The 25,642-nt window shown below is 36.6% G+C and overlaps 1 protein-coding gene across 9 annotated transcripts in view; it reads right to left on the bottom strand.

The window, feature by feature from the left end:
* Positions 1 to 25,642, bottom strand: part of EHBP1 (EH domain binding protein 1) — a 366,236-nt gene that overhangs the window by 300,127 nt on the left and 40,467 nt on the right. The gene's annotated exons all lie outside the window — the stretch shown is intronic.

Below are 25,642 nucleotides of genomic sequence, written 5' to 3'. Positions count from 1 at the left end.
CACAGCCACATCAAATCAGACTCATAATAACCTTACCACTGAATAAAATCTTTAACTAGCATGGTAATTCAAATCCCTTCCACTATACACTTACAGGGCAGGAATCTATTTTAAACTAAAGTGCACAATTTTATACATTTATGCCATTCAAAGTAATCTTGTTAAAATCAGTCCACTATTCCAGCCAAATGAGATCTTTTGGTACCCTGGTTCTTGATTCATGTATCTACTATCCTCACAGCCGACCATGATCTGCAAATTTGAAACATATACCTTCTATATTACATATAAGTAAAGTAACTGATCAAAATAGAATAAAGACAAACACAGAGTCCCGTGGTAAGGCTGTAGAAATGTCCCTTTGAACTTAAAATAATAAAATATCCAGTTTCCAGAACATATTTTTCTGTCTTGACAGTATCACCATGGAACTCAACAAACCCTTTACTGAACTACAAATGTAGTATGTTTACCATATTTGCTTTCTCTCTAAGGAGCACATCTGTCAAAAAAATGAATTCAGGTTAGACTAAAATGACTTTTTCTTAATAATACCATACTGGTCTCTTTCATTATTAAGTGCTTATTAATAAATCCTAGTTTTTGTCCTCTGTTTTTCAAACTTCTTAAGGCTCAAATATTAACTTGTTTAGCCTATAGTTTTAGTCTATAGTTTTCTTGAAGAAAAACAAAAAATTACCCCTCTGTAGGTTTCTTCTCTATAACTCTCTTGATCCTGTTGGGACTTCAAAAAAAGTCATGAGTGCCAAAGCAGATTTTTGTTTTCCTTCTTTTGGAGTGTCTGAATAAAAAAGCTTTAGTAGAGTGATATTTCTTTTCCTGTCTACTTTTTCTCTACATATCAAAATATATTTTAAGGCTGTGAATTTTTTTGTACCCATCAGCCTGGTACCAACTTGGAACTGCAGTGGTATTTTACCTGGAATCCAATAATTTTTCAATGTTTATCTAGCGTCTATTTTGAAAAGGTTATCTTCATTCTGGATACTAATATTCAGTATCTCAAAATCTGCTTGTTCATACAGGTATATACCACATTTACTTGTTCTCAACAAAAATATTAATTTTGCTGATCAAAAAAGTATACTCTGATTTCTTTCTATCTCAATCCTCCAATCATACACATTAAGAATACCCCCTGCTGGAACAACTGAATATCTATATGGAGAAAAAACAAACCTCAACCTCTACCTCACATAAAACATCAATACTAACTTGAAATGGATCGTAGACCTAAATGTAAATGCTAATTTGTAAACTCTAGGGGAAAAAATAGGTGAAAATCTTCATGACCTTGCAATAGGCAAAGGTTTCTTAGTACACAAAAAACACCAACCACAAAGAAAAAACTGGTAAATTGTATTTCATCAAAATTAAAATTTTTTCTTAAAAAATATTATGGATATGAAAAGACATAGAATTGGAGAAAGTATTCATAATGTTTTTATCTGCCAAAGTGTTGGTATCTAGAATATGTAAAAGAATTCTTACCAGTTAATTAGAAAGCAAACAACACAATTTTTAAAAAATGGGTAGAGGATTTAAATAGTCCAAAAACAAGATACACAGGGCTAGCTCAGTCAGTACAGCATGCTGCTCTTACTTTCAGGGTCCTGAGTTCAAGCCCCATATTGGGCATGCTACCTACAAAAAAAAAAAAAAAAAAAAAAAAAAAAAATACACCAATGAACCATAAACACATAAAAAGGTACTCAACAGCATTACTCACCAGGAAAATGCAAATTAAAATAAAAGGAAGATATTCACTACTTCACTACATACTTACTGAAATGTCTAAAATTTTTTTTAACAATGTTGAGACACATAAGCTGATCACAGATCATCTTAATAACAAATAGGAGGCAAATTTCAAGGCTGAAAACTACATTTCCACTGACATTTCTAAGGAAACAAACCTAAGTATTAAAATAATCTATTCATATCCAGCAATTTACTTAATATATCAATTAAATGTGACCTAATTTATCCACTTGTTTAAATATAATTAGAAGCATGATATGTAACTGGGGAAACCTGTAGCATTGTAGCATTAGAATTTTTTTTCCTTACCTCTACAAATTAATGCTCCAAGACTTTAATCATTTCTTTTAATAAATACTGAAAATTTGAATAATTCAAATTTAAGTTAAAATATATTCTACCTTGGGGTGCCTGGGTGGCTTAGCCCATTGAGCATCAGACTTCAGCTCAGGTCATGATCTCGTGGTTCGTGGGTTCCAGCCCTGTGTCAGGCTCTGTGCTGACAGCTCACAGCCTGGAGCTGCTTTGGATTCTTTGTCTCCCTCTCTCTCTGCCCCTCCCCCACTTGCGTTCTGTCTCTCTCAAAAATAAACATTAAAAAAATGTATATATATATATATATATATATATATATATATATATATATATATCTTATCTCAATCAGTGCATGAAAAATTTACTGAGTGCCTACTCTACACACTGGGTATATGCTTAATTAGTAAAATCATTTCTAAGAACTTTACAGTCAAAGGTAGAAACCATAATGAACACAAAAGCATCAAATGTTGGAACTCAAATCCCTTTGAAAATGCTAAATATGTTAACCCCCCTCACCACTACCACAAACAAACATAGTTACTGGCTCACATTCTTCTTTTTCTCTCTTCCAGCCCTCCTCACCCAGTGTTTTCTTCATGATAGGCATTTTAATTATAGTAACAAAGGCCCTTACTTTGTTACTATAGGATGGAGAAGGCACTCAAATTATAACACTGAAAGCATTTTATGTAGAAGAGAAGCTATATATAGTCTTTGGGCCCAATGAAACTTCTGTTACATTTATATTATAATACAGATTCTTTCAAGCAAATGTGTCATCTCCAAAATACTTAATACCTAGAAAGTTAGTATTTTGCACGTTTAAATAATCAATTCCTTGCCAAAAGGACATTTTTAAAAAATTGCTTCAGAGACCTCATTCCCAAATTTCATGTGGAAGTGCAATAGTTTCTGTGTAAAACAGGAAATTCAAGATCTTCTCCACAACTCTGCCTACATAATTAAACAATGTGACAAATTAGGACCTGAATCACAGTTTTAAATTGAGAATCTTGAGTGGCAGACAAATTTGTTAAACACACAAACACACGTATATATATACATGATATATTTAATATATATGATATATTTAATAATATATTTAATAAATATACCAGCAAAATACCTGATATATTTAATTATTTAATTTAATCATTTAATTGAATAAATTATTAATACATTGTTATATATATTATAATATATTAACATATTTATTAAATATATCAGGTATTTTGATGCCTTTAATTTAGAGATAATTATCATAAAACATTTCTGTATTACTAAAGACCCATTAAATACTTAAAGACATGTAATCATTATTGAACATCCTATAAAACATTCTGTTACTCTTCAAAAACTACTTTGGCTCATATTAGAAATAAGGCTCTACTATCAATGAGTTTATAATCTAGAGGGAACTAAAATGAAGTTACAAGAAAGAGAAAAAAGTACAACAAAAGAAGTTAAATGTTTAAATACTAGCAAAGTGGTTGAGTATGGATCCTACAATCAGATCTAAGTTGAATCCTGGCTCCAATAATTATGTGACCTTGGGGAAGTCTCAATCTCTCTAAGCCCAGCTGCCCTTATATGTTATTTGGAGATAATAATAGTACTGACTTTCCAGAATTACTGTAAGCACTAAATAAAATATTCATGTAAAACACCTGGCAAAATGTCTAGCACATAATTAGTATATAAATGTTAGCTATTATTTATTTTAACTATTCTTGGTATTATTTATTGACTACCAGTGGTATATAGGTGGTTGCAGGAAGGAAAGGAGATCAATAACAGCAAGATTTAAGGAAAGCTTTACAAAGCAGGTAAGAATTCAGCTAATCCTTGAAGGAAAGTAGAAATGGACAGAACTGGGCAGATATGCGGGCAATTAAAGACTTAAAAGACTGAGTAAGTAGGGCATGTTTATAGAACAATGAAGTAAAACATCTAACTACAGCAGAAGAAACAGAAATACTTCTTATAGAAGGAAGTAAAATAGGATTTTTTTTCAAGAAAAAAATAAATATTCTCAATTGGTCGTATTAGTGTCACTCAACACAGATTTACTTTTAGGGGAAGAAATTTAAACTGTAGGTTAAATTACAATATTTCAAATAATACTAAATAAAACTCACTTAACAAAACAATAATTGACTGCAATATTTAACAACTAAAGTCCAGCCAAAAAAAATGTCTAAAACAACCAATAGATATTAAATAAAGAAATATTCATGTGCATGGCAAGAAAAGGAGGCAAAAATAAAAATTAAACACTTGAAGTATTTTGTGTATACTAAGAAATCATAAGTATGAGAAAAATTAAGATGCCATTTAAGGATATACAAATAAAACTTCCCTAAATGTTCATGCATATAACTTATGCATATAGCTTTATGATTTTAACTATTCTTGCCTGTTACATATATGTTGTAAAACAATTCAATAAACTTGAAATAAGAAAAATCATCTAGTGGCACCTGGGTGGCTCAGTCAGTTTAAGCATCCAACTCTTGATTTTGGCTCAGATCATGATCTCACAGTGGTGATACTGAGCCCCAGCACAGAGCCCTGCTTCCGGCTCTGTGCTGGGTATGGAAGCTTAAAATTCTCTCTCTCCCTCTCCCTCTGCCTCTCCCCTGCTCACACACATGCATTCTCTCAAAATAAATAAACATTAAAAAATAAATAAAAATAATTCCAAAGTAACAAAACGGCAGATTTATAGATATTCATACTTTGCAACCTATTAGTATCTATTTTTATATATCCTATCCTAACTTAGTATAATTAATAATTTATTATTATGGTAAACTTTTAAAAAATTATCTTTTTGTAAAATGAATTGTTCACTATTTTCTCTTGTAGTAACCTTCTATTGCTCTACTTGAAATGCTGAACATATAATTAATTATAGACAACAAAACTATTAAGCCTAATATTGTAACCCTGACATTTATCAAATATTTCTAAGTTAAAACAAAACACACCAATTCGCCAAAGAATTCACAAAACTTCAGGAAACTCATTATACATATACTGACCACAAAAGTAGGCTCTAGAGCCAGGGTGCTTTATGGTTCTGAGATTTATGAATTTAAATCTCAGTCCTAGACCCCAATAATAGACTGAGAAAGTTACTTCATCTCTTATGCCTAAGTTTCTTCCTCTATAAAAATGGGAACAGTAATAGTGCCTTTCCTCATGAGGTCACTGCAAGGATTAAATACAAATAACATAATGTGTATAAAATATGTATCACAGTATCTAATCTAGCACAGAGTAAGTGCTTGATACATAGAATTATCATTAACCTAATCATCATAATGTGTTCCTATAATACACAATGTTTAAACATTTTAAAAGTCTCTAAGGAAACCCCAAGACAACAAAAGAAATATTTTTTAAAAGGTACACAGACATTTTAGCATCTGACACCTATAGCTGCAGCAAATAGTTAACACAGCCTACTCCTATCCAGATAAACATAAAACCTTACACTAAAGGTCTATTTACCTCAGTTCCATTTACTCAGTACCTCATGTCCAGCTTTAAAAAAAAAATTACAAAGCATACTAACACAAAAAAACCCACTGTTTGAAGAAACAGAGCAAGCGGTAGAACCAGGCTCAGATGGCAGAGATGTTGAAATGATCAGAACAGGAATTTAAAACAACTATGAGAAATATGCTGGGGTGCCTGGGTAGCTCAGTTGGTTAAGCATCCGACTTCAGCTCAGGTCATGATCTCTGGGTTCAGAAGTTCAAGCCCCACATCAGGCTCTCAGCTGTCAGCACAGAGCCCACTTTGGATCTTCTGTCCCCCTAAATCTCTGTCCCTTCGCCACTTGTGCTCTCTCTCTCTCAAGAATAAACATTAAAAAAAATTTTTTTTTAAGAAAACCAACTATGAGGAATATGCCAAGGTATCTAATGAAGAAAATGAACAATATACAACAACACATAAGTAATACAAGAGACAGAAACTTTAAGAATCAAAAGGAAATGCTAGAAATCAAAATTTTGTAACAGAAATGAAAAATGCCTTTGATATCCTTATCAACAGACAGGACACACCAGAGAAAACACTTGGTGAACTTGAAGAAATGTCAGCAGAAACTTCCAAAGTTGAAATGGAAAAAGAAAAAAAGAAGAGAATATCCAAGAACTGGGACAATTACAGAAAGTATAACATACACATAATAGGAATACAAGAAAAGAAAGAAAGAAAGAAAGAAAGAAAGAAAGAAAGAAAGAAAGAAAGAAAGAAAGAAAATGAAAAGAACCGAAGAAATATTTGAGGCAGTAACAACAGAGAACTTCCCAAAATTAGTGACGGATATAAAGCCTCAGATTTTAGAGGCTCAGAAGAACCAAGCAGGATAAATATAAAATAACCTACACCTCAGCATATCATATTCACACTACAGAAAATCAAAGACAATCTTTTAAAAAGCAGAGGAAAGGAATCCTGGGAAGATGGCGGCGTAGGAGGACGCTGGGCTCACGCGCGTCCTGCTGATCACTTAGATTCCATCTACACCTGCCTAAATAACCCAGAAAACCGCCAGAAAACCGCCAGAGTCTCCGGAGCCAAGCGCAGACGAGAGGCCCACGGAAGAGGGTAGGAAGGGCGGCGAGGCGCTGCGTGCTCCACGGACTGGCGGGAGGGAGCCGGGGCGGAGGGGCGGCCTGCCGGCCAAGCAGAGCCCCTGAGTCTGGCTGGCAAAAGTGGAGGGGCTGGACGGAGTGTGTTCCGACAGCAAGCAGGACTTGACATCTGGAAGGATATAAGCTAACAGCTCTGCTCAGAGAACGGGAGGGCTGGAGGACAACGGGAGGGAGAGTTGTTGAGCCCCGGACAACAGAGCTCAGCTTGGCGGGGAACAAAGGCGCTCACCAGCGCCATCTCCCTCGCCCATCCCCCAGCCAAAATCCCAAAGGGAACCAGTTCCTGCCAGGGAACTTGCTTGCACCGGGCAAACACCCAACGCTGTGCTTCTGCGGATCCATCCCTCCAGCGTGTCTGACTCCCTCCCTGTGCCACAGGGCCCCTCCTGAAGCGCATCTCCAAAGGAAAAGCGAGCTGAGCCTGCCCCTCCCGCCCCTGTGCACCTTGCCGATCCACCCCAGCTAATACGCCAGATCCCCAGCACCACAAGCCTGGCAGTGTGCAAGTAGCCCAGATGGCCACGCCACCCCACACTGAATCCCGCCCCTAGGAGAGGGGAAGAGAAGGCACACACCAGTCAGACTGTGGCCCCAGTGGTGGGCTGGGGTCAGACATCAGGTCTGACTGAGGCCTCGCCCACCAATGCAAGTTATTCAACAGCACAGGAGAAGTGCCCCGCAGTCCCGCACCACTCCAGGGACTAGCCAAAATGACGAAACGGAAGAATTCCCCTCAGAAAAACGTCCAGGAAATAACAACAGCTAACGAACTGATCAAAAATGATTTAAACAATATAAGAGAAAGTGAATTTAGAATAATAGTCATAAAATTAATCGCTGGGCTTGAAAACAGTATAAAGGACAGCAGAGAATCTCTTGCTACAGAGATCAAGGGACTAAGGAACAGCCAGGAGGAGCTAAAAAATGCTATCAATGAACTGCAAAATAAAATGGGGACAACTACGTCTCGGACTGAAGAGGCAGAGGAGAGAATAGGTGAACTAGAAGATAAAGTTATGGAAAAAGAGGAAGCTGAGAAAAAGAGAGATAAAAAAATCCAGGAGTATGAGGGGAAAATTAGAGAACTAAGTGATACACTAAAGAGAAATAATATATGCATAATTGGTATTCCAGAGGAGGAAGAGAGAGGGAAAGGTGCTGAAGGTGTACTTGAAGAAATAATAGCTGAGAACTTCCCGGATCTGGGGAAGGAAAAAGGCATTGAAATCCAAGAGGCACAGAGAACTCCCTTCAGACGTAACTTGAATCGATCTTCTGCACGACATATCATAGTGAAACTGGCAAAATACAAGGATCAAGAGAAAATTCTGAAAGCAGCTAGAGATAAACGTACTCTAACATATAAAGGGAGACCTATAAGACTCATGACTGATCTCTCTACTGAAACTTGGCAGGCCAGAAAGGAATGGCAGGAGATCTTCAATGTGATGAACAGAAAAAAATATGCAGCCAAGAATCCTTTATCCAGCAAGTCTGTCATTTAGAATAGAAGGAGAGATAAAGGTCTTCCCAAACAAACAAAAACTGAAGGAATCTGTCACCACTAAATCAGCCCTACAAGAGATCCTAAGGGGGATCCTGTGAGACAAAGTACCAGAGACATCGTTACAAGCATCAAACATACAGACATCACAATGACTCTAAACCCATATCTTTCTATAATAACACTGAATGTAAATGGACTAAATGCACCAACCAAAAGACAACGGGTATCAGAATGGATAAAAAAAACAAGACCCATCTGTTTGCTGTCTACAAGAGACTCATTTTAGACCTGAGGACACCTTCAGATTGAGAGTGAGGGGATGGAGAACTATTTATCATGCCACTGGAAGTCAAAAGAAAGCTGGAATAGCCATACTTATATCAGACAAACTAGACTTTAAATTAAAGGCTGTAACAAGAGATGAAGAAGGGCATTATATAATAATCATAGGGTCTATCCATCAGGAAGAGCTAACAATTATAAATGTCTATGACCCGAATACAGGAGCCCCCAAATATATAAAACAATTACTCACAAACATAAGCAACCTTACTGATAAGAATGTGGTAATTGCAGGGGACCTTAACACTCCACTTACAGCAATGGATAGATCATCTAGACACACGGTCAATAAAAAAACAAGGGCCCTGAATGATACATTGGATCAGATGGACTTGACAGATATATTTAGAACTCTGCATCCCAAAGCAACAGAATATACTTTTTTCTCGAGTGCACATGGAACATTCTCCAAGATAGATCACATACTAGGTAACAAAACAGCCCTTCATAAGTTTACAAGAATTGAAATCATACTATGCATACTTTCAGACCACAATGCCATGAAGCTTGAAATCAACCACAGGGAAAAAGTCTGGAAAACCTCCAAAAGCATGGAGGTTAAAGAACACCCTACTAAAGAATGAATGGGTCAACCAGGCAATTAGAGAAGAAATTAAAAAATATATGGAAACAAATGAAAATGAAAATACAACAATCCAAATGCTTTGGGATGCAGCGAAGGCAGTCCTGAGAGGAAAATACATTGCAATCCAGGCCTATCTCAAGAAACAAGAAAAATCCCAAATACAAAATCTAACAGCACACCTAAAGGAGATAGAAGCAGAACAGCAAAGGCAGCCTAAACCCAGCAGAAGAAGAGAAATAATAAAGGTCAGAGCAGAAATAAATAGAGAATCTAAAAAAACAGTAGAGCAGATCAACAAAACCAAGAGTTGGTTTTTTGAAAAAATAAACAAAATTGATAAACCTCTAGCCAGGCTTCTCAAAAAGAAAAGGGAGATGACCCAAATAGATAAAATCATGAATGAAAATGGAATTATTACAACCAATCTCTCAGAGATACAAGCAATTATCAGGGAATACTATGAAAAATTTTATGCCAACAAACTGGACAACCTGGAAGAAATGGACAAATTCCTAAACACCCACACCCTTCCAAAACTCAATCAGGAGGAAATAGAAAGCTTGAACAGACCCATAACCAGCAAAGAAATTGAATCAGTCATCAAAAATCTCCCAACAAATAAGAGTCCAGGACCAGACGGCTTCCCAGGGGAGTTCTACCAGACGTTTAAACCAGAGATAATATCTATCCTTCTCAAGCTATTCCAAAAAATAGAAAGGGAAGGAAAACTTCCAGATTCATTCTATGAAGCCAGTATTACTTTGATTCCTAAAACGGAGACCCAGTAAAAAAAGAGAACTACAGGCCAATATCCCTGATGAATATGGATGCAAAAATTCTCAATAAGATATAGCAAATCGAATTCAACAGCATTTTATAAAAAGAATTATTCACCATGATCAAGTGGGATTCATTCCTGGGATGCAGGGCTGGTTCAACATTTGCAAATCAATCAATGTGATACATCACATTAATAAAAGAAAAGATAACCATATGATCCTGTCAAACGATGCAGAAAAGGCCTTTGATAAAATTCAGCAAACTTTCTTAATAAAAACCCTCGAGAAAGTCGGGATAGAAGGAACATACTTAAAGATCATAAAAGCCATTTATGAAAAGCCCACAGCTAACATCATCCTCAATGGGGAAAAACTGAGAGCTTCTTCCATGAGATCAGGAACACGACAGGGATGTCCACTCTCACCGCTGTTGTTTAACATAGTGTTGGAAGTTCTAGCATCAGCAATCAGACAACAAAAGGAAATCAAAGGCATCAAAATTGGCAAAGATGAAGTCAAGCTTTCGCTTTTTGCAGATGACATGATATTATACATGAAAAATCCGATAGACTCCACCAAAAGTCTGCTAGAACTGATACATGAATTCAGCAAAGTTGCAGGATATAAAATCAATGTACAGAAATCAGTTGCATTCTTATACACTAACAATGAAGCAACAGAAAGACAAATAAAGAAACTGATCCCATTCACAATTGCACCAAGAATCATAAAATACCTAGGAATAAATCTAACCAATGATGTAAAAGATCTGTATGCTGAAAAGTATAGAAAGCTTAGGAAGGAAATTGAAGAAGATATAAAGAAATGGAAAACATTCCGTGCTCATGGATTGGAAGAATAAATATTGTCAAAATGTCAATACTACCCAAAGCTATCTACACATTCAATGCAATCCCAATCAAAATTGCACCAGCATTCTTCTCGAAACTAGAACAAGCAATCCTAAAATTCATATGGAACCACAAAAGGCCCCAAATAGCCAAAGTAATTTTGAAGAAGGAGACCAAAGCAGGAGGCATCACAATCCCAGACTTTAGCCTCTACTACAAAGCTGTCATCATCAAGACAGCATGGTATTGGCACAAAAACAGACACATAGACCAATGGAATAGAATAGAAACCCCAGAACTAGACCCACAAACGTATGGCCAACTCATCTTTGACAAAGCAGGAAAGAACATCCAATGGAAAAAAGACAGTCTCTTTAACAAATGGTGCTGGGAGAACTGGACAGCAACATGCAGAAGGTTGAAACTAGACCACTTTCTCACACCATTCACAAAAATAAACTCAAAATGGATAAAGGACCTGAATGTGAGACAGGAAACCATCAAAACCTTAGAGGAGAAAGCAGGAAAAGACCTCTCTGACCTCAGCCGTAGCAATCTCTTACTCGGCACATCCCCAAAGGCAAGGGAATTAAAAGCAAAAGTGAATTACTGGGACCTTATGAAGATAAAAAGCTTCTGCACAGCAAAGGAAACAACCAACAAAACTAAAAGGCAACCAACGGAATGGGAAAAGATATTTGCAAATGACACATCGGACAAAGGGCTAGTATCCAAAATCTATAAAGAGCTCATCAAACTCCACACCCGAAAAACAAATAACCCAGTGAAGAAATGGGCAGAAAACATGAATAGACACTTCTCTAAAGAAGACATCCGGATGGCCAACAGGCACATGAAAAGATGTTCAACGTCGCTCCTTATCAGGGAAATACAAATCAAAACCACACTCAGATACCACCTCACGCCAGTCAGAGTGGCCAAAATGAAGAAATCAGGAGACTATAGATGCTGGAGAGGATGTGGAGAAACAGGAACCCTCTTGCACTGTTGGTGGGAATGCAAATTGGTGCAGCCACTCTGGAAAACAGTGTGGAGGTTCCTCAAAAATTAAAAATGGACCTACCCTATGACCCAGCAATAGCACTGCTAGGAATTTACCCAAGGGATACGGGAGTACTGATGCATAGGGGCACTTGTACCCCAATGTTTATAGCAGCACTCTCAAGAATTGCCAAATTATGGAAAGAACCTAAATGTCCATCAACTGATGAATGGATAAAGAAATTGTGGTTCATATACACAATGGAGTACTACGTGGCAATGAGAAAGAATGAAATATGGCCCTTTGTAGCAACATGGATGGATCTGGAGAGTATTATGCTAAGTGAAATAAGCCATACAGAGAAAGACAGATACCATATGGTTTCACTCTTATGTGGATCCTGAGAAACTTAACAGAAACCCATGAGGGAGGGGAAGGAAAAAAAGAAAAAGAGGTTAAAGTGGAAGAGAGCCAAAGCATAAGAGACTGTTAAAAACTGAGAACAAACTGAGGGTTGATGGGGGGTGGGAGGGAGGGGAGGGTGGGTGATGGGTATTGAGGAGGGCACCTTTTGGGATGAGCACTGGGTGTTGTATGGAAACCAATTTGACAATAAACTTCATATATTGGGAAAAAAAAAAGAATAAACAGGATGAGGAAGGTAAAATCTGAGCTGGAAAAAAAAAAAAAAAAAGCAGAGGAAAAAACCAATTTTCTATGGAGGAGCAAGCCTAAGAATTACATTGGACTTTTTTTCAGAAATCATGCAAGCAAGAAAAGAATGGAGAAATATTTACTAAATATGTGTTGAATGGGGAAAAAAAAAAACACCAACCTAGAGTTTGGTATCCAGTGAAATTATCTTTCAAAAGTGAAGGGAAAGTAAAGACTTTTTCAGATAAACAAAAGTTGAGGGAATTTGTCACCAGTGTACCTCCCTTGCAAGAAATGCTTAAAAAGGACAATTATATTGGTCAGAAACTCAGATCTACATAGAGAAAGAAAGAGCATTAGAGAAGGAATAAATAAAGGCAAAATAAAAGTTTTTATTTTTCTTATTCTTAACTGATCTAACAGGTATCAGTTTGTTCAAAATAATAATAGCAACACTATATTTGATGATTAGAGCTTATGGATAAGTGAAATGAATAACAGCAATGTTATAAAACAGGAGAAAAGAATTGGGAGTACTTGGTTATAAGGTACTTGCACTATGTGAAGTAATATAAGGTTATTTGACAAACAACTTGGATTAGTTGTAAATGTGTATTACAACCTTAAGGGCACTCACTAAATAAAATTTTTTATAGAAGTAAAATTCGTATGCTAGGAGAAGACAAAAAATAGAATCATATGATGCTCAATTAAAACCAGACAAGGAAAAAATAAAGCAAAGAAGGCAGAAAAAGAGTGAAAGACAAAAAAGAAACAAAGAATAAAAGCAAAGAATAGAAAACAGTAACATATATGGTAGATATCCAACGATATCAGTAACATCAATGGTCTAAATAAACTAAAAGATTATCAGAATGTGTAAAAAAACAAGACTCATCCATGTTGGATTCACGAAATGAATGCTGCCTACAATGTTATTTACAATAAACCAATTTTTCCCCCTCCTCCCATATCCACCTACAAAAACATTTCCATGCTGATTAACCTCCAACCCCTAAGGACCTCTTGCCCTTACTGGACTTGAACTTTATGGGGCCAGTGGGCCCCAAGCTGCCCAGGCCTGGGATGGCTATCAAGACCCTGTGAGAACCAGCTTCATTATCCCTCAAGATTTGGGGTCAGAGGGTTGAGCTCCACTGTTCACCACTGTTCAGAACTTACTGGGTCCCCATTTACCCCACAGGGACCCAGTAAGTCTCTGCCTGTGGCAACAGCATTGTATATAATCCACCCTGAAGTGTGAGATGGGCCCAGGGAGCCAGGATTGGGTCTAGAATGCTGGAGGCTACTCTCCACCCTCGCTTTGGACCTCACGCCTGGGGACTTCCAGACTCGCATCTGGGCCTGGATGTGGTAGGGAAGCCCCAGGCCAGTCAATCATTTCCCTACAACTATGGAGTGCCTAGCCCTGCTCTACTGCTGCCAAGAGGGAAAGGTCCTGTGAGGGAGACCTCTTGAAGCTCTGTGCTGCTGGCCTCATCAGGGCCTCTGTGAGACACCAGTGTCCCAGGTATCTCCGATCAGGGAACTTCTCTGCCCTGCTCTGCCTACAATAAATCAATTTTTAATATAAAGACACAGATAGATTAAAAGTGAAGAGATGGGAAAAAATAGGCCATGCTAACACTAATCCAAAAAAAGCTGTAGTAGCTATAATAATTTCAGATAAAGCAGACTTTATAGCAAGGAACATTATGAAAAATAAAGAGAGGCATTACGTGGGGCACCTGGTTAAGTTCAACTGGTTAAGCATCCAACTTTGGCTCCAGTCATAATCTCATGGTTTGTGAGTTTGAGGCCTACATCGTGCTCTCTTCTGTCAGCACAGAGCCAGCTTCAGATCCTGTGTCCCCCACCTCTCTCTGCCCCTCTCCCACTTGTGTGTGCTCTCTCTCCCTCAAAAATAAATATTTTTTAAGTAAAATAAAAAGAAAGAAAGAGAGGCATTACATAATGACAAAGGGGTCAATTCTCCAGTAAGTCATAACATTCCCTAATGTGTACAGCCTACAATAGAGCATCAATACATATGAGGCAAAAGCTGGTAGAACTGTGAGAAGAAATGAAAGAATTCACTATTATAGCTGGACACTTCCATACCCCTCTAACAGGAATTGACAGATTCCACTGGCAAAAAAATCAGTAAAGGCATAGTTTAACTGAACAGCATCACCAATCAACTGGATCTATAGAATACTTCAACCAGTGAGGGCAGAGTACACATTCTTCTCAAGTTCACATGTAACATTCACCAAGACAGACCACATTCTGGGCCATAAATTACATCTTAACAAATTTAAAAGAACTGAAATCATACAAAGTATCCTCACATACACAGTGGAATTAAACTAGAAATCCATAACAGAAAGATAACTGAAAAACTCCAAAATACTTGGGAGATTAAACAACACACTTCTAAACAACACATGAGTCAAAGGAGCTCAAGAGAAACTTAAAATATTTGAACAAATAGAAAATGAAAATACAACTTACCAAAAGTTGTGGGATCCAGCGAAAGCAGTGCTTAGAAGGATATTTATAGCACTGACTGCATATATTTGAAAAGAATAAATCAATAATATAAGTTTCCAATTTAGGAAACAAGAAAAGAACAAATTAAACATAAAGTTAAGCAGAAGGACAGAGTAAAAATTAGAGAACAAATTAATGAAATTGAAAATGGATACCAATCAAAACCAAAGGTGAGTTCTTTGAAAAGACCAAAATAATTGATAAATTTGTAGCCAGGTTAACCAAAAAAAAAAAAAAAAAAAAGATGGGGCTCCCAGGTGGCTCAGTCAGTTAAGTGTCTGACTTCAGTTCAGGTCATGATCTCAGTTTGTAAGTCCAAGCCCTGTGTCAGGCTCTGTACTGACAGACAGCTCAGAGCCTGGAGCCTGTTTTGGATTCTGTCTCGCTCTCTCTTTGCCCCTCCCCATTCACACTCTCTCTCTCAAATAAAAAAAAATAAACATTAAAAAAAAGAACAAATTATTAAATCAGAAATTAAAGTGGGGCCATCACTACTAATTCTGTGCACATTAAAAAGGTAATATAGAAATATTATGAACAATTCTATGTCCACAAGTTTGATAACCTAGATAAACTGGACCAATTCCTTGAAAACTGTCAGTGCAAAGCCCAATATGGGACTCAGACCTGTGAACTGTGAGATCATGACCTGAGCCAAAATCAAAAGTCAGAAGCTTAACTGACTGAGCCACCCAGGCACCCCAAAATCCTGTCACATTCTTAAAAAATACTGAGAGTAGAGTCTGCTTGGAATTCCCTCTCTCTCCTTTCCCGCTGCAAAATTAAACTAAATGTAAAAAAAAAAAAAAAAAAAAAAACTGTAGAAGACAATAAAAGACAAGCCACAGAATGGAAGAAGATATCTGCAAAACATATATCTGATAAAGGACTGGTACCTAAATATACCAAGAACTCTTAAAAATTTTTTTAATGTCTTATTTATTTTTGAGAGGGAGACAGAGCATGGGTTGGGTGGGGCAGAGAGAGAGGGAGACACAGAATCTGAAGCAGGTTCCAGGCTCTGAGCTGTCAGCACAGAGCCTGATGAGGGGCTTGAAGTCACAAACTCTGAGATCATGACCTGAGCCGAAATCAGACGCTTAACCGACTGAACCACCCAGGCGCTCCAACACTTCGAACTGTTAAAACTCACAACAAGAAAACAACCCAATTTTTTAAATGGGCAAGTGATCTGGACACCTCACCAAAGATATGCAGATGTCAACTAGGCATATGAAAAAATGCTCAAAAATCATGGCACTAGAAAACTGTAAATTAAAACAAGACACCACTACATAGCTATACTATAATAATGGTGAACATTCAAAACACTGACAACATCAAATCCAGGTGAGGATGTCGAGCAAAAGGAACTCCCCTTCATTGGTGGTGGGAATGCAAAATGATTCAGGCATTTTGGGAAATAATTCAGCAGTCTATTACAAAACTAATCATACTCTTACCATAAGATACAGAAATTGGGCTCCTTGGTATTGACCCAACTAAGTTAAAAACCTGTGTTCCATACAAAAACCTATACACAAACATTTATAGCAACCTTATTCATAATTGCCAAAACTCAGAAGCAACCAAGATATCCCTCAATAAATGAATGGATAAACAAATTCTAGCACATCCATACAATGGAATACTACTTAGTGCTAAAAAATACATTAGCTATCAAGGCACAAAAAGATACGGAAAAACTTTCAGTGCACATTGCTAAGTGAAAGAAGCCAAATCTGAAAAGGCTACATATTGTATGATTCCAACTATTTGATATTCTGGAAAAGGCAAAACTATGGAGACAATAAAAAGATCAGTGGTTGCAAGAGATTCAGGAAAAGAGATAGAAGAAAGAATAGGTGGAGTACAGAGGATTTTGGGGGCAGTAAAACTATTCTGTATACTGTAATGGTGGAATCATATTTTACATTTGTCAAAACCCATACAGGTGCACAACACAAAGAGTGAAATCTAAGGTAAACTGTTAACTTTAGATAATAATAGTGTATGAATATCGGATGAGGATGATCTCTATAAAATGGTATGGAATGATTTCCAGAATATTTTGTTAAGTGAAAAGCAAAGTAAAAGAGTGAACCAACAATATTTTCTTACCCCTTTTATGTAAGAAAGAAGAAATAAGGAGGAAAGTACATGTATCTGATCATCTGTGTAAAAAGAAACATAGAAAAAATATACCCAAACTCAACAAATGATGTTAGAATAATTGGACATTTATTTACAAAAGAATGAAGTTGGACCCCTTCCTGCCATCATTCACAAAAATTAAAATAGATTCTTAGGTACAATTTAAAGCACAAGGAACAAAACAAAAAATAGCTAAATCAGACTTCATGAAATTTAAAACCATTTGTGCATCATAAGACACCATTCAAGAAAGTGAAAAGATATTCACCAACTCACTGAATGAAATAAACTGTTTGCAAATCACATACCTGATAAGTGTCTCAAATGTAAAATATGTAGAGAACTCTTACAATGCAATGCTGAAAAGATAACCCAAATAAAAATGGGCAAAAGATGAAAATACACATTTGTCAAAACAAAAACAAACAAACAAGCAAAAAACCCAAATAAAAGGCCATTAAACCCAGGAAAAGACTGTGGCTAAACATCATTCAGCAATTAGAGAAACATAAATGAAGACCACAATGATATCCCACTGTACACCTACAGAATGGCTACAATAAAAGACAATAAGATGTGTTGGTGAGGATACAGAGCAATTGGAGCCCTCGGACATTGCTGGTGGGTGTATAAAATGATGTAGCCACTTTGGAAAATGGTTTAGCAACTCCTCAAAAGGTTGACAAAATTACCATATGACCTAGCAGTTCCATTTCTAGGTATATACTCAAGACACAAATGTTCATATTAACATTGTTAATAATAGCCAAAAAGTAGAAACAACCTAAACACCCCTTTAGTATAAATAAAATGCAGTATATTCATACCACAGAATATTTGCAGCAATGAAAAAGAATGAAGTATTGATACATGATACACATGGATAAACCCTCAAACCCATTATTAAATGAAAGAAACCAGTCACAAAAGACCATATAGTAAGATTCCATTTACATGAAAAGTCTCCAATAGGCAAACAGAAAGAGGCAGAAAGCAAAATAGGGGTTCCCAGAGCAGGGGTGGGTAGGAGTACAGGGCAGGTGGAAAAAGAAGAGGAGGGGAGCGGGGGGAGTTCCAGAAGAACAGGGAGTGACCGCTGGTGAATACGGGTTTCTTTTGGGGGTGATGAAAAATGCTAAAAAATTAGATGTTGATGATGGCTACACAACTCTAGGAATACATTAAAAACCACTGAATTGAACACTTAGGGTGAACTGTATAGTACATGAAGTATATCTCAATAAATCTGTTAAAAAGGAGAAGGAGAAGCAACAACACAGAATAATGAAACTAGTTACATTCAGGTGTTGGGTGGAACAAGGGGGAAAGGATACAGCAATGGGAATAGGATACAAAGGATGGAAGAAATAAACCTTTTTAAAAATAGTTCTTACTTGGGGAACCACATTAAAATTCATTAGCTTATAAGTTAATTCAATAAGAAAGGGGAAGGATTTTCTAAAGCGAAATACAAATAAAAAGAAATAAAGCTGTGTTCTGAATTAAAAATATAACCACACTGAATGCTAAAAGTTTGATAAGGAATAGGATGTTTACATAACATGTAAATATATTTATATGATGCAGTGAGTACACAGAATCACTTTGACATTCCTGCCAAAAAGTCATAATCTGAACCTAATCATGAGGAAACAACAGACAAACTCAAATTGAGGAACTTTCTTCAAAAGTATCGAGGTCATGAAAAACAAAGAAAGACTGAAGAACTCTATCAGATTAAAGGAGAGTGAAGAGGGGCACTGGGTGGCTCAGTCAGTTAAGCGACCAACTCTCAATTTTGGCTCAGGTCATGGTCTCACGGTCATGAGATCTAACCCCACCTCAGGCTCTGTGATGGGCATGAAGCCTGCTTAAGATTCTCTCTCCCTCTTCTCCCTCTCTCTCTGCCCCTACCCTCCTATCTCTCTCTCTCAAGATAAACTTTTGTAAATAAATAAATAAATAAATAAATAAATAAATAAATAAATAAAGGAGAGTGAAGAGATAATAACAGTTAAATGTAACATATGACCCTGGACTGGATTCCGATTTAGAAAAACACATTAACCTTTTGCTAGAAATGGAACTACCAGCATAACTGGAGAAATATGAATTAGGTCTACAGATTAAGCAACAATACTGTATCAATGTTAATTTTCTGACTGGATAAACTGTACTATGGTCACCTAAGAAAACGTCCTGGTTTTTAAAAAATACACACTTAAGTATTTACGGGTGAAGGGGCATCATAGGTAATGTTAAGAGAAAAATGACATATAGAGAGAGCAAAAGAGAATGATAAAAGTTGACACTTGGGGAATCTGGGTGAAAGGTATATGGAAATTCTTTGTACTAATTTTGCATATTTTCTAGAAGACCGAAATTTTTTCAAAATAAAACGTTCTTTTTTAAAAAGAAATAATGTTGCAATAATATACCCCCTGTTAGAACCTTAGTACCAAAGATGACAACTAAATCAAAAGATTATTTTAAATACATAACTGAATAAATGAGAAAAGTCAAATCTTTCTAATGGAATTCCAAATGTAAGAAGACTAAAGGAAACAGAAAATCATCATTAGAATACAGTAATAATTGCCACAGTCAGAATCTACCAGAATTTAATATTAGTGGTTTAAACTTTAAAGAGAAATAGGATATTTATACAACCTCTCAAGTTATCTCCCCTCCAAAATTTGTTAATTTTTTAACATATGTCCACAAATCCTTTGATACTCCTCCTTCCAGTATATGGAACTAAATTCCCCTCTTCATGAGTCTATATTGGACTTAGTGTCTAGCTGCTAACAAGTTGAGTATAAAAAAGAAAAAAGTAATAACTTACAGTGAGAAATCTGGCAGACTCTACCTTAACCAAGTGATCAAAGTCAACACCACCAGTAATAACTCATGCTGCTATCATGTACCCTCTGATATGATGTGATAAAGGCGCTTCACATCTGTGGTATCTTCCTCAAATCCATAAGTCCAGTCTAATCATTAGAAAAACATTAAACCCAATTTAAGTGACATTCTACAAAATACCTAGTTAGAATTATTCAAAACTATCAAGGTCATGAAAAACAAGGAAAGGCTGATAAACTGCCATAGATTAGAGCAGCTAAGGAGATGTGACAACTAAATGTAACGTGGTATCCTGAATTGTATCCTCAAACAGAAAAAGATTATTAGTGGCAAAACTGATGAAATACAAATAAGTCTGTAGTTTGGTATAACAATATTGTACTAACATTAATCTCTTAGTTTTGATAAATGGCCATGGTGAATTTATTCACCCTAATTTTACCCAAAGTCAGCTAGGTAAAGAGCATACAGGAACTGTCTATATACTGTCTTTGCAACTCTTCTGTAAATGTATAATAATTTCAATAAAGTTTTTTTTTAATAAATGAATTAACCAATTTTTAAAAGATTATTTTGTAAATTAGAGCACTCTTCAAAATAAAGCTGAACCATTAAACTCAATCTCTAAACCAACTTATTGCAAGAATAAACTCAGCTTCAATTAAGTTACTCTGAAATAGACTATTACTACATGCTCATTGCATTTAATGATTTTTGGAGGGGGCATAGAGAAGCATGAAAGGTAACGAAGGAACTACTGTGTGTGGTAAACAAGATTTGGGAAGCTTAAGGGGAACAGTTGGAAAAAGTGCTAAAATAAAATAAGAAGAGGTTTAAAAGATTAAAATTACCATTCCAATAGTATCCTAAGCAAACAGAAAATCTGGAAGGTTCAGTTTAGGATAACTACCGCAATAACATAAACAAAGGACCAAAAGGGGCTAGCAAAGTGTTAAGGGCTATCATAAAAGCCTATACCATAGGCTCCCAAACTTTCTGGGTTTAGAAGGCCCTGAATGTGTCAGTAACTTTTTCACAGGCCAAAGGAAACACCTAACCATTCTATTTATTAAGTAGTCAGGTCCAAACAACTTAAGAATATATGCCCTCACAACTCGACACCTGTGTTGGGCACTGCACAACCTCTCAAACCTCAGAAGACACTGCCCTCCTCTTTCCTGTTCCATATATATTTTCACATAGTACTTGCTTTTCATAATAGCAACTGCCAACACTCAGCTTTGTAAAAATATGGTATCAATGAAAGGATTGTAGCAATCCAATTTTGAAAATGAACTACCTCAAGTATAGTGTGTGTGGTTTCCAACACATGTTGCTGTCATTTCCCTCAAAATTCTTCCATCTTTTGGCACACCTGTAGAGTTCTCTGCAGTGCCTTCAAGGCCTCCTCAGTGCACAGTTTAGAAACTAAGACCTTTACAAAAGATGACAAAGGATATTGCCAAGACAGTAGCAACAGAAAAACTGGAGTGAGGGGCGCCTGGGTGGCTCAGCCGGTTAAGCACAGGACTTCAGCACAGGTTATGATCTCATGGTTTGTGGGTTTGAGCCCCGCATTGGGCTCGGTGCTGACCTGACTGCTCAGAGCCTGGAGCCTGCTTCGGATTCTATGTCTCCCTCTCTCTCTCTCCCTGCCACTCACCTGCTTGTTCTTTCTCTCTCTCTATCTCCCTCTCTCTCTCTGTCTCTCTCTCTCTCCCTCTCTCTGTCTCTCTCTCTCTCAAAAATAAACATTAAAGAAAGAAAGCAAGAAAGCAAGAAGGCAAAACTGGAGTGAGAATTGAGACATGCCTCAGAGAAAAAAAAAAATCAGCAGATCCAGAAATGTTGCTTGGACATATAATAACTGTGCTAGCACTTGAGCAGTTCCAAAAATATAATAATAAAAATTATTGTATTATTAGCTATCCTCCAATAGTCCTTGCTTCTGTAGAACAGTCTTTTTTTTTAATGAACTAATAAACCTATTCAAATGTTTATATTAACTTGACAGCCTTTATAGGTGGCATTGCTAAAGTACATTACTCTCACTTTTAACACACACACATATATTACAGAAACTGCTGAAAAAAAATTCAATTCAAATTTTCAACTCATTAACATTTCTAGAGTACCAATAGGAATTGCCATCCAGCATTTGCAAAACTTTACTTTAAACAGGTATCTGAGAAAGAATCATATATAATAGTTCTAAAACCTGGCTTGATGATGGATCTTAAGCAAGCAATCAGGGAACTCCTAAAATGACAGACTTGCCAGCACCATTCCCCATTTACAAGCTCAGACTTTCTAATGAGCATGGAAATCTCCATATTTGCAAAGTACCCAGAGATTCTGAAATCAGCTAGTTTGAGAGGAAATGACCAAAACAGCACTGTCCAGTAAAACTTTTTGTGATGATGGAAACGTTCCATACTTGCACTATCCAATATGGTAGCCCCTACTCACATGTGGTTAGTGAGCACTTGAAATGTGGCTAATGTGACTGAAAAACTAAAACTAAAATTTTAATTTCATCAAATTTAAGTTTAGATGTAAATAACCACATGTGGTTAGTTGCTTCTGTACTGGACAGTACAGAACTTGATGATTTATTTTAAATATCCATTCTTATAAATTTTCCAAGTTGTACCTTTGATTTAAATTAGATGATCAGAAAACTAGGTAAACTTTATCCAGTTTAACAGTCTGAGTCTTTTGTAGGTGGAGACTTACCCAATATCATACCCTTTTTTTTTTTTTCATAATAAAAATCCTCTTTGAATTAAGTTCTAAGAAAAGTCTCTGCAAAAAAATCTGGATATTTTCTTTAGCCAGAAGAAATACCACCTGAGCCAATGTGCTTCCCTTTTTGCCTTAGCTGCCAATAAATTCAGAACCAAGTCCGGTGTCCAGTGGTAACTTCTCTTAAGTGTCCAGTAACATGCATTCTCTGATCCTCAAGACTATCTCTGTTCTATTTATATCTCTAAATTAGTCAACATAGTGTTATTTTAAATTCTTAAGCAGACAAACCCTTTTGGACATGGGCAGAGTGTCAACTTTTAAAGTGATAACTTCTTTAATTAAAGTCAATGCTTTTATTGTTAATTGAGCTTTAAAGTCAATTTTTTAACAGTTTTCTCATTTAAAAAGTACTTTTAAAATAACAACACTAGGGTTAGTGACAAAAAGAGATATTTAATGGAACAAATGTATTGAAGAAAATCTTTAGGTACTTATTAGCAAACCTGCCTGAAAATATCACTATAATAGCGACAAATAAGACAAACATAAACTAACATCCTGCTGTAATTCTATAGCCCCCATTTCACAAACTCAGTTCTACTCCTTTTATAAAACATGCAAAAGTCCTGATGCAGAATATGAACATCCCTACTGAGCATTCAGTTCAAAAAGCTTGTGCAATTTTTCCTTCAGTACACTGGCCTATTTTTATATCATGCAGGGAACTACTTCAGTAGCTCTTTTGTTGAAATTTTCCACAAAATTAGAACACATTTGAAACATCAACAGCACATTTCTAGAAATGCCTAGTTTTAAGTTCCCTGAGCATCTAATTGCAAAACTAATGTGAAACTAAACTTAAATCGTCAGAGTAAAATTTCAAATAATCTCTTAAAATTTCATTTTAAAAATCAACCTTTGGGATGCCTGGGTGGCTCAGTCGGTTGAATGTCCGACTTCAGCTCAGGTCATGATCTCACGGTTTGTGGGTTCAAGCCCCACATTGGGCTCTGTGCTGACCTGACCACTCAGAACCTGAAGCCTGCTTCGGATTCTGTCTCCCTCTCTCTCTGCCCCTCCCCCACTTGTGCTCTGTCTCTCTCTCTCTCTCTCAAAAATAAATAAAATGTTAAAAAATATTTTTTTTTAATCAACCTTTAAAATACATAAACCAGGGGCGCCTGGGTGGCGCAGTCGGTTAAGCGTCCGACTTCAGCCAGGTCACGATCTCGCGGCCCGTGAGTTCCAGCCCCGCGTCAGGCTCTGGGCTGATGGCTCGGAGCCTGGAGCCTGTTTCCGATTCTGTGTCTCCCTCTCTCTCTCTGCCCCTCCCCCGTTCATGCTCTGTCTCTCTCTGTCCCAAAAATAAATAAAAAACGTTGAAAAAAAAAAATTAAAAAAAAAATAAATAAATAAAATAAAATACATAAACCAAAGGGTGCCTGGGTGGCTCAGTCGGTTAAGTGTCCAACTCTTGATTTCGACGCAGGTCACAATCTCATGGTTTATGGGTTTGAACCCCACATCAGGCTCTACACTGACATTGTGGAGCCTGCTTGGGATTCTTCATCTCCCTCTCTCTCTGCCCCTCCCTCACTCATGCTGTCTCTCAAAAATAAATATATAAACTTAAAAACAAATACACAAGCCAAAACTTGATACCAAATTAAGGTAAGGGAATTTCATATTACTGAGAGATACAGTGTTCTAAATGGGATCATTAAAAAAATCATGACAGAGAAAAAAAATTCTTTAAGAAAACTTATCATAAAGAAATATATCCTAAATATCATAAACAGTCACCATAGGACACACAAACAAATGCTGGCAAATTAATTCTACTTTAGATGAATTTAATTAGTTTCCTTAGCCATATTATTTAGTTGAAGTGATTATTAGAAAGTAAATAAAGTTATAAGAATGTGAACTGATTTGGGGGCACCTGGGTGGCTCAGTCAGTTAAGCCTCTGACTCTTGACTTCAGCTCAGGTCATGATCTCACAGTTCCGTGAGTTCGAGCCCCACAGTGGGCTCTGTGTTGACAGCACAGACCCTGCCTGGGATTCTGTCTCTCCACCTCTCTGTCCCTTTCCTGCTGTCTCGCTGTCTGTCTGTCTCTCTCTCAAAAATGAATAAACATTAAAAACAAAACAACAACAAAAAAACCCCCACATGAACTGATTTTGCTCCAGAGGCAAAGATAATGTAGTTCTTTTCCCCAAAAGCCAAAGTATTGCCAAAACTTAATTTCAGCACAGCACTTCTAGCATGCTCCCTAGTTTACTCCCACCCCTCGTGTCACTCCAAACTTCTGTGCTAGTTCATCTTTCTCTAACACTCTTAAGTGTTCAGGTTATAGTTTCAGTCTTCTTGCTTACTCTATCCTTTTGTCTAGATAGTTCTCTTCATCACTTATTGCTTAAATAATCAGATAATGACAATAAGAACAATTGGTAACGTTTATTGAGTGCTTACTATATGTCAGGCACTATTCTAACCACTTTACAAGTATTATTTCACTTAATTGTCAAAACAACTTTATTAGTTTCATCACCATTTTACAGATGAAGTACTAAGAGGTTAAGTAATTCGTCCAAGATCACACAGTCAAAATATATTTTTGTACATACACAGATATAAATGTTTCTTAAAGCTATTGTAAAGTTTCTTTCTATAGCTGGAAGGCAGGCACTGTGGGCTGGCCTCCATTCTTATGCAGTTAGACTACATTAAGTTGAACTGATAGTTTGCAGGTTGGGCACAGAGAAAACAGAAAGGTACCAGACTCTAGATTCCACAAACAGTAGCGGCAAGTAACTCCAATGATTTA

This window comes from Panthera pardus, unplaced genomic scaffold (assembly GCF_024362965.1).
Source record: "Panthera pardus isolate Hobbes unplaced genomic scaffold, ASM2436296v1 HiC_scaffold_25, whole genome shotgun sequence".
Lineage (NCBI taxonomy): Eukaryota > Metazoa > Chordata > Mammalia > Carnivora > Felidae > Panthera > Panthera pardus.
The sequence above is the reverse complement of the archived record's forward strand: the minus strand, read 5'-3'. Positions and strand labels throughout refer to the sequence as shown.